At 44.3% G+C, this 13,732-nt stretch overlaps 1 pseudogene; it reads right to left on the bottom strand.

The window, feature by feature from the left end:
* Positions 1 to 10,614, bottom strand: part of LOC138568758 (myosin-1B-like) — a 59,304-nt pseudogene extending 48,690 nt beyond the window's left edge.
* Between the last annotated feature and the right edge of the window lie 3,118 nt (positions 10,615 to 13,732).

Genomic DNA, 13,732 nt, shown 5'->3' with positions numbered 1-13,732 from the left:
AGGTGATAGTGTGTTCTTCATAGTGCCAGAGTACTGCTGGAGGAGCAGAAAGGTATGCAGTACTTACATAGATCATCCAGGCCGCGTATCGCTCAGCGAGGTTATACAGCACAGAGGGTTCATTCAGATGGGTCATTATGACCATATCTTCAATCTTGTCGTACTTGGGAGGATTCTGAGGGTAGACCTGAGTGTCTTTGACTGTTACAGTCTGTGAAAAAAACAAAGAGAAGAAATGAGTCTGGTGAGTGAATGATATTACATTTCATAATATTTGTTATTGTTCATGTGATATGTGTCTTACCCTGCCATCATCGGTCTTGACGGTGACTTTGCCACCCTCTCGGGCCGTGATCATTCCCTTTACAAAGAGTTCTTTTTCATCATCCACGTAACAGCTGTTCTTGGCATCAAAGGGCTTGTTCTGGGCTTCCAGGCGTTCCTTGTCAGTCTTACGCAGGTATTGCGCAGCCTCCCCAAAGACCGCCATTTCTGAGTCCCCCATGGCTGAAGAGTATCACTAGGAGGACAGAAAAGAAATGAGTGGTCTCAACGTACTTCAAATGTGTGTATATCTTTGTCAAGGGTCACATAAATGTAAGAAAGTGAATGATCACAGCACACTCTAAATGGTATCTGCTGCATGGTATTGGGGTGTATTTCAAGATATTAACAGTAGCAGACTTCTTACGTTTTTGTCCGATTTCAAAAAGCATGTTTTTCGCATTTTCAAATGTTTACAAAGTTAGAGGTATGCAGCAGAGTAATCCATGAAATAGGTAAATAACAATTCCTGTCAATACACGCCTCCCAGTGACATGATAGTTATGCTATGTATCAAAGGCAACATACTGTCATTTGCTATTCACGTCCAATTGGTTGCCATAGTTCTGGACATTTCTCAGAAAGACTTCCAAAGCCTGTTTGGACCGATCCGCACTGTATTTTTTGAACAGTTATTGCCTGTGTGTTGTGTATTCGTTTATACAATGATGAGGCATGACATTGTATATAAAGTATTAATTAGATTTAATCGGGAGAGCCCCCGAGCAGCCAATTTACTCTAGCGACATCTTCGTGTATGATTCCATCAACATTGTGGAATCATACACGAAGCCGTCACCACAGTAACCTAGCATAACATTCTCACATCTCCCTACCTAAACATCATCAAAAATCTATAATATTATATTTGGAATAACAAAAAAAAAACTTTTTATAGTAAAGCAAAATAACATATTATCATAAACATTCGAATACTGATAAAGGATACAGATCTTCCAGCTTTTAGATAATCAGCCAGTCTTGGTTCATGCCACAAGTTATTAACTTCTCAATAATATACATAGTCTTGTTTGTAATTCCATATTCTTTTCCTACATCTAGATCCTGACTGAACACTGTCGTTTCTTCCTTCAATAGAATTATCCTGAACGTCCTTTCCTTGTGATCTTCCTTTGACCAGTATGCTGGGTTCATCAAAACTACTCTTGAAATTCTCAACATCAGCTGAATTCTCTCTTCCATATCTCCTCACTTCCATCTCCTTTGCCAACACAACATCATCACATGACCATTTCTTGCCATCCTCAAGTATCACAGACTTCCTTGAGCAATCCATCACTCTCTGGGGAGCGCGAAACCTTGACTCCCCTTTCATCACCCGTTTTGGTTCTCTTACTCTCACCAAATTTCCTTCTTGTACCTTACTCTCTTGGACATTCTTATGTTTGTCATAATAACTTTTGTACTTCTCTTGTTTTCTTTTCACAGTGTCAACAATGTCCTTCATGTTAATTTTTTTACTTTCATTGCTCATCATCCAAGCAGGCCTCAACCTATTTGTGAAAAGTCTTCCTCTCATCAACGTGAATGGTACTTCCTCAGTTATTGAATGTGGCGTAACTTTATATGTAGTGAGAGCTTCCTTCAGAGTCTCCTTCCATGGTAATCCATTCACACAAGCTAACTGTATAATTCCTTTAATGAAACGGTTCATTCTTTCTACAAGACCATTACCCATTGGATGGTACAACGCTGTGGTACTGTGTTTAACAGATCTGTCCTTTAGAAATCCTTGAATTTCCGACGACATGAACTGAGCTCCATTATCTGACACAATTTCTTGCGGGTCTCCTTCTCTACTAAAGATTTCCTCCAAAAACTTCACCACTTTAGCAGCTGACACCGACTCCTCTACGATGCCACACTCCACCCATTTGGAGGTATAGTCAACCAACACTATAAGATAGATCCTTTGAGACTCTAAAGATTCATATGGACCAGCTATATCAATAGCCAATTTTGTCCAGACAGTAACTGGAATGTTCACAGGTTGTAATGGAGTTGACCGTATGGATTTACTCTTATCGCTTACAGCACAAGCAGTACAATTCCTAACCAAGTTTTCCATATCACCCCACATGTTAGGCCACCAGTATGCCTCTCTTACTCTTCTTTTAGTCAACATTCTACCCACGTGGCCCTCATGGGCAATATCCATGATCCTCTTCCTTAACACTGTCGGGGGTATTATACGATCTCCTCTGTAAACACATATTTCATCACTGGACAACTCATCCTTAAATCTTTCCCATGACTTTGACTTCTCATCAACATCTCTCCAACCAGATTCGATAGCTTTTCTCAGCATCACTTGTTCAATGTCACTATCCCTTGCTTCTATCCATTCTTTTTTCGAGCAGCTGGGATGTACTTGAGCTATAATACAATCCATATTCTGTTCTTCGGTTAACACTTGTCCATCTTCACAGTCATCTACAACACCTTCACATGGTAATCGGGAAAAACAATCCGCAACCACATTGTTCCTTCCCGGAGTGTACTTGATGGTCACATTAAATTGCATAATAATCAAGGTCCACCTTCTTATGCGCGGAGACATCATGTGGGAATTTTTCGAATTCAAAACATGAACAAGAGGTTTATGGTCTGTTCTAACATCCACCGGAATGCCCCAAATGAGACTTTTAAAATGCTCCAATATCCACTTCACTCCAAGAGCCTCCTTCTCTATTGTCGAATAACTTCTCTCAGCACCTCTTAATGTCCTTGATGCAAATGCTATGGGAACAACTTCACCATCTTGGACTTGTTCTAAAACACCACCTAAGCCTACATTGCTCGCATCAACTGCTATCCTTGTTCTGGCACTCGAGTCAAACATTTTCAAAGCCGGTGCTCTATTAATCATATTCTTTATCTGTTCAAATTCCTTTTTGCATTCTTCAGACCATTTAAACTGCATTCCTTTACTCATTAAACTCCTCATGTTTTCAGTGTTATCAGAGTAGTGGTCAATGAATTTGGAATAATATTCTGTGAGACCCAAAAAACTCCTCAGCTGGTCTTTATTATTCGGTTCTTGAATTTTGAGAATGGTGTCTACTAATGGTTCTTTAGGCATGATACCCTTGGCATTTATGCGATGTCCCAAATATGTCACCTCATTTTTCTTTATTTTGCACTTTTCAATTTTGAGTGTCATTCCTTTCTGCTGTAATACTTGCAGAACAGCTAATAACTTTGCATCATGCTCCTCTTGAGTCCTTCCTGACACCAAAATATCGTCCTGGAAATAATATATTCCTTGTAAACCTTCAAACAGATGATGCATTAACCTCTGGAATACAGCAGCAGCCGAAGCTAACCCAAAAGGCATTCTCTTGTACCTAAAGGCTCCCAACGGCGTTACAAAAGAAGTCAAATGTCTAGATCCTTCCTCTAGTACCACCTGATGGTAGGCCGACAACAAATCTAGCGTCGTGAAATACTTTGCCGGACTCATGGTGGACAACATTTCACCAATATTCGGTAAGGGATGTCGATCTACCCATATGTTAGCATTTAAATCTCTTAAATCGACACACATCCTGATAGATCCATCGGTTTTTTTAACTAATACAATAGGCGATAACCACTCTGAACTCTCAATTGGTTCAATGATATCTTGCCTGCATAGTCTCTCTAATTCAACCTTTAATGCATCTCTGGTGCCGATGGGTATACTTCTCACTTTGTGTACAACAGGTGTCACACCTATTTTGAGAATGATGCGATGTTCAAAACCTTTGAGTAATCCAATTTTGTCATTAAAAACTTGTGGAAAACTTCTTGCCAAACTCTCTGCATTGTCACACACATTCTCAGAAACACAAAGGATGGGTACGCTCTCTCCTGGATGAATCTTGATATTCAAGGAAGCTTGCTCCCACCATCCTACTATTGAAAACCCATCTTCCGCCACATACAGTCTGCAGTAGGTTTTGCGTCCTTCAAATTCCAATTTCACCCAAACACACCCTATAATATTGATAGGTGTCTTTCCATAACCTGTTGCTCTGGTGTTTGTCACCTGTAGGTCTTCCACATTTTTTTTAAAAACATTGACGTATGTCTGTACATCGACCATAGTATACGGAGACCCTGTGTCCACCATCACTTGTAAAGTTGTACCATCAATATCCATAGGAACCCAAGATCCTACACATTTATCTCTTGGTGTGACTGTAAGTATCTGAACCCTATCTTCAGTTTGGTCTGTTATTGCTATCAAGTTACCGGGACCAGCACTTTCCTCCACTGCTCTCACACGCATCGTAGTTGCACCTCTGCTTCTATAAAACCGACCGGTATTTCTGCCAAATCTGCCATTATAACGGCCTCTACCTCTGTTGCTGCGACACATTTTTCCAAAATGCCCTGTATGTCCACACCTAAAACACTCTGCCGATATTGCAGGACAATCTTTTTCCGTATTTTCATGTTTGTACCATCCACAATATGTACATCTATTACTTTGTTTGAATGTACCACCTCCATCTTGTCTGTATCCGCTGGATGCATCTGACCTGACCATCCTTTTAACCATGGCAATACATTTTTCTTCTTGGGTGTTATGTTGTTCTTCATTTATCTCTTGGACTGACTTAATTCCTGTGTGTTCCAGTTTACTTTGAACTTCTCTCATACATTTTTCACCCATTTCAATTGACCTGGCTATCTCAACAGTTTTTTCTAATGTAGGGTTTTTCGCCTGCCATAGACGTTGCTGAATGCGCGGATCGGCCACATGCAACACAATCTGATCTCGCAAATATTCATCAGTAACCCCGGTGAATGCACATGTGGCCATTAATCCTCTCAATGCAGCCAAATATGAATCAATACTTTCCTCTTTACCCTGTTTTCTTGTGAAAAACCTGTATCTTTCCAATACAATGTTGGACTTATTTCCAAAATGTTTATTCAATTTAGCGACTGCTATGTCATACTTCCTAGAACCACTTGATGCTTCACTCCATGTTTCCTCATCATGCTCTAGATCAGGCAATGACCTGAATATTCTCAACGCCTCCGTACCAATGCAGTGCAACAGGGTTGCTTCCTTCTGATCATCATTAAATTTTGCCCCTCCTATTGCTCTCAAATACACTTGAAAATTGTCTTGCCACTGCTCCGAAGGGCATGTTGGACTCCCAGGTGCTGGTAAGAATTTTATTGGAGCAGCCGTGTTTTGCATGACCAAAGCTTGATGTGGATTTGTGTGTAATATCCTCCTCATAAGTAATATGCTTCAATATATAGTTTGTTCCTTTCTTTGTATTGATATATATTATTTCCTCTTCAACAACATTTCACTTAATATTTATATGTCACTTAAAACTTCTCGAGCATCCATTAGTATCAAATGTATCCAGCGAACTAGTTCCAACGTCTCATGCAGACGCGTGCAGGCGTTCGTTTATTTTTCACCTGCTTTGTTTACATAGGCCCCAAACAGCTGTTATTCGTAATCATGAACGCAGGACATCGGCCTTGTACGTCCAAAAATGGCGGCACGCATAGCACGTTCGAAGGTCCTTTTTTCTAATGCCCAAGGACGGTTGATTAACACTCGCGCCAGCTCGACGCTACTCCTGCCTGCAAGGTTATAGCAGTGTTTATTTTCCTCCTCAATGTCCTGCCGCTCACCTGCCCTTCGTCCATATATAATTACACCACATTTAGTGGCCGCAGGCTCACACCCTTCATCACCGACATCGATCGACGTTCATCACCGCATTTTTCATATTTATCTCCGGGGGCTCTCACCACGTAGCTCGATCCTCGTCGCCAATTGTTGTGTATTCGTTTATACAATGATGAGGCATGACATTGTATATAAAGTATTAATTAGATTTAATCGGGAGAGCCCCCGAGCAGCCACTTCACTCTAGCGACATCTTCGTGTATGATTCCATCAACATTCTGGAATCATACACGAAGCCGTCACCACAGTAACCTAGCATAACATTCTCACACTGTGGCCAAACATATTATGCAATGTTCACTGAGTGGACATTTGTGTCAGGCTGGGGGTATGTTGGTTCAACTCAGTCATAGTGTCACTCTGTACTGATTCCTGTTCAGTTCCCCATGAGAAAAACCTTTACTCAATCTGGAGCCCCTGTGCAGACTGTGCTAGTGTGTGTTTGGGCATCAGAGCATAGGCACGCATGCAGTCAGACAATGACGTTGTCACCCACCAATCTCTTAGCGTGGATCTGAGGGCCACGTAGCCATTGCATGTGGCACCTGATTCGCTGCTGCAAAAGCTGAGTACAAGGGAACGCTTTTGCAGACCCAGGCCGAGTTGTTATAAGTGCTTTAGCAGGGGGCAGACCCTCAGTAAAGGGGTGCCTACTGAGACTATTTTCCTCTGGAAGACCCTTTAGGATTTCAGGGATACTCCTGGCATCTTGTAAAATATTCTTCCCCGGGGTAGGATATTACTTCAGTACCCCAAGGATGAGCACTTCGGACCTGGTCAAGGGAGCCAGAGCTTGTGCTTTCACTTTACTCCGATTCCGTGATCTGTTCAGGTTTCTCCCTGCCAGTGCCCTTATTGCTAATTTGTAAGAAGCTGAACGGCCCCTGATGTTGGACCCTCTTGCGGACTCCCTCCAAACTCTTTATTCTACCTCGTTTAATAGTATGAATCTACAGGTTGTAAAACATCCATATTAACGAGTTTGCTGGCTGTAAACCAGAGAGAGGGCTTTTTGCAAAAGTGGTGGTATTTGCTTTTCCAGTGTAGTATTGTATCACCTCCAGTGAAATGCAAAAGGACAACTTTTCCATTAAAGTTTTCAGCTTCTTAAATTACTTGGCTGGTGTTGTCATTTCCTTGCGTTTAAAGTTGTACTGTGGAGAAGTACATGTATTCGGTCTCAAGTCACATAGTTTTCTGAATTGCCTCACACTGATAAGCATCCTCTATTCTGCCCAGGCCTCCTTTCAGGGAGAATCCTAGGAACATGTTTCTATAAAGCTATATTTTGTTAAGTTAATTTGCTGCGTGGGTTTGGAGTTTTTATGCTTTTTATGCTTTGTGGGCCAGCATTATTGGACTGTGCACTCAGGCCACGTGCCAATGACTAGGCAAACTAGGCTGCTGCTTTGGGTACCGGCCAGCAGGGGCGCCAAGCAGTGTTTTTTTTTATTATGCTGTTCTGAATTACAAAGGGTTGGGTTGTGCTAGAAGCCCTCTGGCAAATAGGTGGCACCCTCCTGAAAACTATAATGCTCACAGGTGTTGGAGACCTCCTATTCCACTCCACACAAGAATTAAAGCAAACCAACTTCCTTTTGGTGCCTGTTATGAGTTGCTGTATCATAGTGTCCAACTGGGAGGTGAAAACACAAGATATAATCCGGCAGGAACATTTTTTGACATAACAAGAACGTCCGTGACTTGTCATTCCAGAGGCGCAATTGCTTCCTCAGGACCTGCAGTTTCTGGAGCCAAGCCATGAACCAATCGAAGCAGACAATTCGCAGTAGAAGCAGGAGAGGGATGGAGAGGGGGCAAGTCCAGTGAGGGGCCTGGAGATGGGGGAGGAGAGTGACCTCGTGCAGAAATGTCAAGATGGCGCCAACAATAGCCTTTGACACTCACTTTCAAAACGTTAGCATTTAATGAACATGACTATTTAAACAATGCTGGACATGACCGCCTCTGAGTTACTGATGCTTTCATTGATTTGTTCATTATGTGATCTCAGGGTGGAGCATATTTATTCCAACAATTTTAGAACTACATAATAAATAAATAGACTTTATTTTGGGCACTCACACCACTTGCATGTTGCAAATTAATATGTAGCTGAATTCACGGGTACATTTCCTCTTTGGCCTGGCAGTTCTTGGAAAATTGCTCATGAAAAGCTGTCCAATTAAATAGAGTGGTATCTGCAAAATAACTGCAATGCCTTCCAAGAAATGGCGAGCATCGCTGCTCTAAGCTGTGAAAGCTCGTTCTGAGGATCATTGTAGGCAAGTGATCATTTGAAGAATCTAAAGAGGGTAACACCCTCCAAATGAGGGTCACTTCAGAGCCAGACTTAGCAAGCACCAGGCGGGTGCTCTACCCATCTTGCATTTGGTCCCTGGTAAAAGCTGTATGGAGGAGAGTGGCATTAGGGAGTGGATCGGAGTGCACATGTGGAAGCTGGAAGTCTGCATGGGAGCCTGCACCTTTGCTGCAACCGTTCCCTGGAATTGAAACTTGCATTGTCTGTCCATGCTGTGTCACTTGTTTTAATGAGGGGGGTTTAGAGTAGCTGTGTTCATACTGTCTGTATGTTTCCCCCTTTGTGAGGTCAGTTTGCAATGAGTGTCCCTGCCCATTATCTGCTTAACAATAAAAGCAGACTCATATAAAAGACTTAAGGGCCAAGTAAAATGAAAGGAAAAACTATGACTCTCCATCAAAGAGCTGGGAAAAGGCATTCATTATTTTAGGTACCTGGTAACAGGAGAGGGTGATGATAAGGAGACATGTTCAGAGCCTTTATGAGAATGTTTAGGGAGGCTTTGCAAATGCTGAGTTGAAGAACACAGAGCCTTGGCATGTGGTGGCTCAGCCAGGATTGGCATAGTATGTAAGGAACTGCAATGCCACAGCGTGTGACTGTCAAGTGTGGGCATAAAGAGGAGGAGAGCATTTCACATTTAATTTTGATGGTCTTGTTATGAACACTTAGTGGGTGAGGCCAGAGAGAGAGGATTGGTCTTGTAGTCCGAGAGTGTCTGGTCCATTTGGGAAAAAGACTATATGCATCGACCGGAGGTGGGGTAAATTGCTAGCGACCTTATTCGTCAAGGTCACAAGTAGGCAGAGGGAGTGAATACCAGATTGCGGTATTATTATACAATTGCTAGTGAAGAGGGCTGAAAGTAGATTAAGCTGTGACGTAAGGCATAGTGTGCTTCTCAATAATGCATGGCATGGGTGAGAGCTAAAATACCTCCATGAAGCAGGAAATCATTTTGTTTGGGAGACATTATAGCTGTCTGGCTCCTAAAGGAAGAGAATAACATAGCCCGCTACCCTTGAACGGCCCTTTGGGGAAGTCAACAGAAAACAGAGACTCAAACATTTAGTGGAAGAGCTGACGGGGCTCATATGGTGACCAGATCGGTCCAAGTACCTGGGGCACCGGATTGATGCTCCTGGGTCTTCCCTATCAGATATCATTGCGGTCAGACGTGTTAGTGGAATTGGTTTATTTGCAACAAGGACTGCTGCTCCCAGAATGAATCGATTGCTTTAGCGAAAGATCAGGACTGAAAACGTGGCATTCCAAGAACAAAGGGTCATCTGATTTCACTTTGTGTGACTAAAGTGCTCATTGCTTTAGAAACGATTTGAAGGCATTTTACTTTTATCACACTTATCCCATTAGTGCCTGTTTTCAGCTATGAAGTGTTTTCTTTCATGAATATGTACACATTTAGAATGTGACTACTTTGTGCGTTTTATAATAGTCACATTTCTCCATGATTTAGAGCTCATGTTTTATGTTAAATACAATTGTGTGGTTTTGTATTGCACCATGCCTAGACGCAATAGAAGTCATGTTAATGGGAAATGGAAATTGAATGGAGGGGACCTGTGCATTTGCACTGACATGCAAACATGCCCCGTCCACGCAATGCTAGTCATTTGCAATGCAAAGAGCAAACAGAGGTCTACATGCACGCATAATCAATCCCCTGTATACCTTTGCTTTTGCACTAACTAATGCACATTTAGTAAATGGTTCCTTCCATTTTGCATGGCAGGGGGTGTTTACCATGGACTCCTAGGGAATCTCCCTGCTTTTAGCCAGTGTAAAAAGAAGGCGGATTGCGTGAATAGGGATTGTGGGTGGCAGAAGCAGTGATTCCGCTCTGTGCCCCCTGTCCCCTATACAAATCACCACAAATATGTTGCCATATAAAAGTAATGCGTAAGAGTTCTACACGTGCGTTTCAGGTATACACTGTACACTAAGTTATAAAGAACATGGCCCGCAATGAAACTTTCTTGTTGGTTTTGGCATGGCATTGAAGCACTAAGGTTTAGCTTTCGTATATTCTGCGTTAGTAGTTGTCTAATAATCGTTATGCATCGTGCATCTGTATATGGCCGTGCTACCCCCTTAGGGTTGTGCCATTCCAGATATAGCGTTGTGTTCAAACAAATCTTACCTCCCAACACCACACAGATCCGATGGAAATAGTTCACCAAACGCCCGCCTAGAAAAACAAAAGTGAAATCATTTGAAACCATAAATATGCCGGGGCGCTGTGGCTGGCCATGATCAAGTGAGCGGGGGATGGCGGTGGAGATGCTGACTGCAGCTGCAGCCACTGTCAAGGCAGAGGTTGCAGGCAGAGATGCAGCATGAGGACACCTGCTAGTTAATGCAGCCTAGCGGATCTCAAGCATGTACTTGCATACTTATCAGGCGTAACTGCTTCTAGGCACTATGATCTCCTGGCAAAGGTCAAAAAACCTAAGCACGGATTTATTTTAATTGGATGTCATTCAAATCGAAGCATGTGTTGAGTAATGAAAGTGCATTTGCGTTTTGTGAATGCGGTGGGTTTGCTGCAAACATAAATGATCATTTTATGGAGCATCAAATTAAGTGTGCCAAACATTATAAAGTATCAGTTAAATAAACAAAGAACGCATTCAGCTTAACTTACTGTATGAAGGTACTTACCGAAAGCCTTGAACCAAATGTCCACCCTCGCAGCTTATATAGGAAAAACAGATGCCTAGTCAGCAATCCTGCCCTCCCTCTTAAGGAGTCCAGCCAGTCAAGGGCGAGTAGCCAAATGAAACCTAACACATCTCGATTAAAAATAACCAGCACAATATTAAAAATGTTTGTCTCATGCCTGTCATATCATATCCAGAATGCAATCTGATTAGTGCACCCTCATGTAATTTTGGGAAGTCAACACCTCATTTAAGCTTCATGGAGTGCTGCCTCCCTGTATCTGAATTAACTCCTCTCTGCTGAGTGTGTTAAGTGGTGCAGCCCTTAAACCTCTCTTCCTCGTGCATGTGATTTTGTATCCACATCATGTTTTTTTCTCAGTTTACACACCATTTTTCTAACTCACGCGCAGGACATGAATACAAACTGCCAATGCTGTTAGTGCCCTTGTGGTATCGATTCTCCGCTGGCAGAGCTACCTGTTTGTTTTTTGGCGAGATGACAGCAGTTATAAGGGGCAAGACGTCCTACGTTTTAGGTCTGCTTGAAGGGAACAATAGAACTCTGCAGGAGCCATAGCACATGAGAAGAGAAAGTACATCAATGGAGGCAGTGGTGGATTCAGGCTTCCTCCAGGGCCTCCGGCCGTTGGGCCCTTCTATCCAATGCTACCACTCATGTGAATGACTCCCAGCTGGACATTGGGAACGTCCACAGCAGAGCAGCTTCAAAGCCATTATCAGGGCATGTGCTATATGAGCAGCAGGGCCTGCGCAGGCCTGGCAGTCTGACACTTGCTGAGTCTTTGCTTGTTCTGATTACTTAATAATTAGCCAAAGCATGGGGGCACAGTCAGGCATAGCATGTTTGAGGCCTGTTTTGGTAAACAGGTGAGTTGGCACATTAGCATCCCAATGCCAAACCCCAGTAGGAACTTCCAAAAAACAAGCATTGGCAAAAACCAATAGTTTTGGCGTTTTCTGCCGTTTTTTGCATTTTTCATTATAGGCACCACGGTGCAATGTGGAGAGTGCAAAGTGTCAAAGGAGGATGTGATGAGGGGTGCCAGTGTGAAAGATAGTGAGAATGAAGGAGAATAGAGCAAGGTAGGAAATGATTGAGAGAGGGTGCCATTGATGATGATCAAGAGGAAATATGAGGGAGAAAGTTTGAGAGTGAGAAGGTAAGAAATAAAGCGAGTGTGAGAGGAAGGATGTGCGAGTATAGACAGTGGGGTGCGTGGTGGTAGGTGGGGAGGGGTGGAGAGGGAGTGGGGGTTGGGTCGGTGGAGGTAGAGAGAGTGGGGTTAAAGAGAGTGGGGGTATGGTGGGTAAGTGAATGTAGAGAGAGTGGGGTTAGGGTGAGTCGTGATAAAGGGAGAGGGGGTACGGTAGGTAGGCGGGGTAGAGAGAGTGGGGTAGGGTGGCTGGGTGTACAGATGGTGGGGTTAGAGTGTGGGGGTATGGTGTGTAGGTGGGGGTAGAGCGAGTGGGGTTAGGGCGAGTGGCGATAAAGAGAGTGGGGGTAGAGAAAGTTGGGTTAGAGTGGGTGGGTGTGGGTAGAGAGGCTGTGGGTAGGGTGGGTCAGTGGGGATACAGAGAGTGGCGATAGGCAGGTGGGTGGGGGTGGAGACAATGGGGGTGGGGTGGGTGGGTGGGGGTGGAGAGAATGGGGGTGGGGTGGGTGGGGTAGAGAGAATGGGGGTTGAGAGAATGGGGGTAGGGTGGGTGGGGGTAGAGAGTGTGGGAGTAGGGTATGTGGATGGGGTAGAGAGAGTGGGGTAGGCTAGATGAGTGGGGTAGAGAGAGTGGTTGTAGAGAGGGTGGGGGTAGAGATGGTGGGAATATGGTGGGTGGGGGTAGAGAGGGTGGGGTAGGGTGGATGGGGTAGAGAGCGCAGGGGTAGGGTGGGTTGGTTTTAGAGAGAGTGGGATTGTAGATAGATGGGGGTTGGGTGGATGGGGTAGAGAGAACAGTGGTAGGATGAGGTGGGGTTAGAGAGAGCAGAGTTAGGGTTGGTGAGGTAGAGAGATAGGGGTAGGGTGGCTGGAAGTAGTGAGTGTTAGTAGGGTGGGTGAGTGTAGAGAGAATGGGGGTAGGGTGGGTGGGGTAGAGAGAGTGGGGGTATGGGGCATGGGTTTAGAGAGAGTGGGTAGCTGGCTGGGTGGGTAGGGGTAGAGAGAGTGGGGTAGGCTTAGTGGGCGCAGATAGAGAGATTGGGGTAGGGTGAGTGGCTGGGAATGGAGAGTGTAGGTATAGGTTGGGTGACTGGGGGTAGAGAAAGTGGGGGTAGGGTGGGTGGGTAGGGGTAGAAAGAATCGGGCCAGGTGATTGGGGGCATGTAGGGAGGGTGTCACTAGGGAGGGTGGGTGGAGGTACAGAGGGTGTGGGTACAGAGGGTGTGGGTAGTGAGAGAAGGGGGTGGGGTAGGTGGCTGGGATAGAGAAAGTGGTTTGGGGGTATAGAAAGTTGGTTGGGGTAGAGAAAGTGTGGGTAGGGTGTGTGGGGGGAGAGAGTGTGGATAGGGTGGGCTGGTGGGGGTAGAGAGAGTGGGGGTGGTGTGGGTTGTGTAGAGAGTGTGTGGATAGGGTGTTGGGTGGGTGAGGGTACAGTGGGTGGAGTAGAGAGAGTAGGGGGCAAGGTGGGTGGGTGTAGATGTAATGGGGATTGGATAGG

The sequence above is a fragment of the Ambystoma mexicanum genome, chromosome 2q (genome assembly GCF_040938575.1).
Source record: "Ambystoma mexicanum isolate Mex_15411 chromosome 2q, UKY_AmexF1_1, whole genome shotgun sequence".
Lineage (NCBI taxonomy): Eukaryota > Metazoa > Chordata > Amphibia > Caudata > Ambystomatidae > Ambystoma > Ambystoma mexicanum.
The sequence above is the reverse complement of the archived record's forward strand: the minus strand, read 5'-3'. Positions and strand labels throughout refer to the sequence as shown.